Below are 5,642 nucleotides of genomic sequence, written 5' to 3' on the forward strand. Positions count from 1 at the left end.
TCCTCATGTGGGTCCCAGTCAACTCAGACCTCCAGCATGTTGGATTAGTTATGACTTAAAATTAGTAGTAAAATATTTTATGAACATTTTTCATCCATGTTCTTTTCCTATCTAACAGCTCCTCATGAAGATAGTGGTGGTCTTGGTTCAGGGATGGCAGCAGCCAAATGTAAAATCACACTGTGTCAGTGGGTCCTCTGTAAAACTAACATGGAAATGGAATTAGGAGTGCAATAGGTTTACTGGGGGTAAAGCTTATGAAAAATAAAATGAGGCCGAAACAGGATTGGGCAAGGAAAGCCTGCAGATTGAGAAACAGATCTAACAAAGTCTTACCAACCCAACCATGAACTCTGAAGAAAAGTTGCTGTTAGAGGAGTCTTGCTTTGGGCAGAAATGGCCAGTCTCTGGATTTCTGCCATGCTGAGTCATTGGCTGGGGCTGCCAGGGAAAAGCTTGGCCTCAGCTCCAAAGCTAAGGCAGATTCTGAAGGCATTATAGCTGGAGGCTGTCAGCTGATTGAGCTCCTTGGTGCTGAATGGCAAGTTCTTTCTTGAAGGGCTGTCTGAGCAGCACATCTCCATGACTGCCACACATACTCACTAAAATGTTATTTATTCTCTTCTCTGGATCTACAGGTTGGTCCATGTTGAGTTTTGGAGGGAGGAACAAGGAAGACAGGTTTATGTAATATTTCGCTGCATCTGGAGGATATCAGCCTGACTTCAACTGACTGAGGAGTGGTTGGTGGCAAGATTTCTTTCTTATTTTTTCCCTCTTTGGTTGGAGGAGACAAGAACCAATAAACTGACTGGATTTTGTGAATTTGCTTGAGATATCTGGTTCAAAATAGGAGGCTTTGAGCATTAACCAAAGCTTTATCTTTTGGTGACAGGTCAATCCAGGGAGAGCACCAATCCTGTTGACATATTTTGAAATATCTCTCACAACTAATGCAAATCAAATGCTTTAAAGTTTTAAATCATTCCCACTAGTGCACACTTCAAAACAACAAACTAACACTGGCAGTTATTACATTATCTTAAAAAAAAAAACCACTCTTACAATCAATTAAGTTCATTATGCCTGAATAATCATTACCAATGATGTATAATTTAAATAATTTCTGCAAGATGATTTATTTATGACTGTCAGGACTACTAACCACTTTTGAAAACATCACTCAGTGGTCTGATAAAGTTTACTGTTGAAACTGTTTCAAACCCTAGGGAATTGCCTTGGGACACATTGCTACAGACAAGAAGAATGGCTCATGAAAATTAACTAAGTGCCTTGCTTTTCCTTATCTTCCTCCAGCCGAGCACTCTGTAAAGAATTCGTCTCTATCCTGATATTCTTATTTATTCTTGATATTTCACCAGATGAAACTGACTCACTTAGATATCCTTATATTTGGCTACCAACTCTTGCAAATCTTCCTCCTTGATGGGCACTCATTCAGAGATCCTTGAGACAGCTGGCTGTAGGCCACTGGCTTTGCCACCACTATATGAATTACCATTTTCCCATCCAGGGACTGGGGCACCTTATTGCCACCAATCCTACCACCAGTCCACACTTTCTCAAGATCTATTGTATGCAACTTTACTCCTATTTAGGCCTGCTTGATATCAAGAGATAGAAATCTACTCACTGTAGCTTGAAGTAAAGCGGTATTGATTGTAATATTAAATGCTACATTCTCACGGCCACTGGAGGATGAAAACTGGATTATGGCCAGGCCAAAAAGGAATGGGAACTGGGATGGCAGGCATTGTAGGGGGTCTTGCCAGCTTTTATGGAGCCACAGCACAATTTCTTTTCTTGGGTCCTATCTCTTGTGGCTTTTTTACACCTCCAGAACTTCAGCTCATGTGTAGTGTTGGCTTGCCATGGCACTGACTCCTGCCCTGACTCTACTTGATTTTATTTCCAAGATTCGGTCTCTCAGTTCCCAATTTCTATATTAAGTTTCATAGTGCTACAATTCTGAATTCCCAGAAGAAAGTCAGCTGTAAACCCTTGGTCCAATTACCTGTGACTAGAATGGGGACATCATAATAGTTCTATGGTGGAAGATGAAGCAGATTTTCTGAGAAGAGAATATGGATGGCAAGTTAATGATTGGCATGACAGCTGAAAGTTGGGATTCAATTTCTGGAGCCCCTGTAAGCAGTTAGGAAGAATAATAAAAATTTGCATAATTATTTAGAGTAATTTTATTATCATGAGGTAGTACAGCATAATGATTAAGAGCACAGACTTATAATTTATTTGACCTTAGATATGTTATTTCTCTGTATCTCAGTTTCCTCATCGGTAGAATGGAGATTATGGTACCCATATTACAGTGTTGTTGTCAGTTAATATATGTAAAATACTTAGAATAGTGACTGGCTTGTATTAAGTGATAAATAAGCATCAGTTATTATGTTCTTAACTACATTCTTCTTTGAGTTCCTAATTGAATAGCAGTATAAACTTTACATTTTATTGTATAAATTCTATTTATACAAAAATAAATATTATTTGTGTTATCTCATTGGCATCAATTGATTAACAAATGGTTGGTGTAGGTAGACAGGTAAGTTCAGTTTTATGGTTATTTGGGCTATTTGCTTTGTTATTTAGCAAAGTGAAATATTTAATAATTCAGTCATAGAAGTACTGACTTGTATTTGTATACCTCATCCTGCTAGTTAATAGTTTTCTTTAAGTTAATACATTTAAATGAAAAAAGTCTCAAATATATCTCCTTAGAAGAGTAAACACTTTATCATTACAATAAATGAATACCTATATCACTCACCTTGTATAGAAGAAGATAACCATAGATAAAACTACAATGAAAATAGAACAAGGTTACTAAAGTCTAACTAAATAACACTTGCCTGCTCATAACATGAAGTGGGCTTTCTGTAAAACAAACAAACAAACAAACAAAAGAACAGATTAATAAGTGTTAGAGGGAGTTAAAGACCAGCCCCAAGTTGAAACTTTGGTAATGTTGTAATCAGAGGATTAAAAAGAATTGTACAGTAAATAATGCTCTCACTATGTGGCTTAATGCTATTTAATGGTGGATGTGAGGCCTGCCAAAGCTATTCCTGAAATTACCTCTACTACCGCCAGTAGTGCAAGTTTCAAACAATGAGAAACTACTGGAGGGACTAAAAGCCTGTAAGCAAAGAGAAGACTAGGAACAGTGCTTTAGTCTTTTTTACTCCATTTTCTCTACAGAGTTATACCTCAGGGAAAGTAGGAGGTCTGAAGTTCAAATCCTTTTCCCAACACTCGCTAGTCTTAGAAATTATTTATCGTCTTTTATTTCCTCACCTGTAATATAGGGTGGAGGGAGGATAATAGTACCTAACTTGCAGAGTTATTATAAAGATTAAATATGACCCCATATGAGGAGTACTTAGCACAGATCTTATGTATAATAAACTCTAATAATATATATGTTTTGTATTGTAAATGGGATCATGCATATATTGACTTGCTTTTTACTCTTAATAACTTATGGTTATCTCTTCACGTGTGTTCATGTAAATCTACTTCATTTTAAAAATGACTGCATAAAATCCTGAATATGTATATTCCACATATTCTTTAACTAATCTTTTGTTAGGGGGCATTCAGGTTGTTTTTTTGTGCGTGTATGTATGTGTATTCATTTTATAAGTGAGGATATTGAGGCTCAAAGAGGTTAAGGTAGCCAGAGCATACAAAAGTCATACCATATTCTGTGCCTCTATATTCTGAAACATTGTCAACAGCAGCTTCATTCCACCAACGTGATGTTCTGTCTATGCATATCAGAAATATCAGCTGTCCCTAAGTGTCAGATTCCTGAATTGGAGTTAAGGCGGTTTGATTCACATGTAAAGGGGAAAATTACATTGTTAAAGGGGGTATATAAAAGCCCGCCCCTGTCTGTGGAGAGAACATAAATGTGTGGGATAAAAGTGGAAAGGTGTAGCCAGAGGTCAGGCAGGGCTGGGAAAGACTGGAAAGATGAGGGGGGCGCAGGAGGAGACAATGCCAAGCTTCACTAGAAGTGAAGGGAAGAGGCAGGAAAGCTTTGCAGGCTCGCTCTGCTTATAGCTTAATTTTGCATTCTCTTTTGTCACCTGTTTATGGTGTAGAAGAAATAGCAAATTACATTTCAGCGCCTGTCTAGCACAATGTTGCATTCTACAAATGCTCAATAAATATTTACTGAGTAAATGAATAGATTTACATTCCTGATTACCTAAGACTTAGGGAATCTTGAACCAGGCATCTAGGCATGGCAGGGACACCATCTGTGATTGAAGGCACCATCCGACTTGGCCCCACACAAAAAAGCCAAATCAGACAGTAGGTAGAGGAAAGTACTAAGCTTTATGGTTGCCACATGGAGTCAAACACAGTTCATAGCATTGTTTCAGATGCTAGCAGAGGAAAAAATCTTGAAAGAACTATTACAAGACTTCGCATGTCCTTTGTGCAGCATCATAAAAACAAGATATTTTGCCCAAGTTTATGATTCCATTAAAAAAGAAAAAATAAAGCCAAGGAAAGATACTAACTACACATCTCTTTGTCCAAGTCAGTTTACAGAATATATTGAACTGGGCTATGTGGCCCCCAAGAGCAAAATACATCAGTTATTTTTAATGGAGCTAGAGCAAGTCTAAATAAGTACAAAGCTGTCTGCCTTGAGGGAAGTAATATCATCCCCTTTATGTCCTAGATATGCTTTCAAAGTGCAATATTTTGAGCACGGGTAGCCTGTATTCCAGGTCAAATAGTTGCAAACCGAGTTTGTTTGTTTATTTATTTATTTACTTATTTATTGTTGATATACAATATATTAGTTTCAGCTGTACAACATAGTGACTACACATTTATATAGCTTATGAAGTGATCACCACAATGTCTAGTAACCATTTATCGCCATACATAGTTACTATATTATTGACTATATTCTCTATGCTATACATTAAAAATATGGAACAATTCACAAATTTCCATGTCATTTTTGCATAGAGGCCATGCTAATCTTCTCTGTATTGTGAACTGAGTACTTTTAGAGCAGTGGCTCCAATTGATTTGAAGTGGTTCAAATCAAATATAGGCTATGTAGTTTGAGTTCTGGTTGTGCCTCATTTTAGCTGTGTATATTAGTCACAATTTTGCTGAAATAATGCTGTGTAACAAGTAACTATCAAATCTCCTTTATTTTTCTCACTTGCAAACCAGTGAATTGACTGTGGGATCAGCTAAGCTTGGGTCCAGGCTGTAGGTTGGGTTTCAGTCTGTTCCATTATCTCCTCATTCTGAAGAAGCTGTTCAGGATATGTTTCCCCATGGTAGATGGAAGAAGTGCAAGAAATAAAGTCAAACCACACAGACATATTTAAAACCTTTACTTATGTCATGCCAACTAACATTCCATTGGCAAAAGCTTATGTCAAAAGAACAGGGAAGAATACTTCTATGGAGAAAGGAAAAGGCAATAAAGAAAAATTGTAAGCAAATAATGCACTCTTACAGACCATGAGATCTTGGCTAAGATGCTGAACTTCATTGTGTCTTAGTTTTCATTATCTAAAAAATAAGCATCATAATGTTACCTACTTCATAGGGTTGTTCGA

General features: G+C 37.1%; 1 non-coding gene across 1 annotated transcript; it reads right to left on the bottom strand.

The window, feature by feature from the left end:
- Nucleotides 1-4,989: 4,989 nt before the first annotated feature.
- On the bottom strand, nt 4,990-5,091 carry LOC111731877. The gene has a single exon (XR_002777355.1). It is a non-coding gene; the product is annotated as a U6 spliceosomal RNA (small nuclear RNA).
- Between the last annotated feature and the right edge of the window lie 551 nt (nt 5,092-5,642).

Source organism: Pteropus vampyrus, unplaced genomic scaffold (assembly GCF_000151845.1).
Source record: "Pteropus vampyrus isolate Shadow unplaced genomic scaffold, Pvam_2.0 Scaffold404, whole genome shotgun sequence".
Taxonomy (NCBI): Eukaryota; Metazoa; Chordata; class Mammalia; order Chiroptera; family Pteropodidae; genus Pteropus; species Pteropus vampyrus.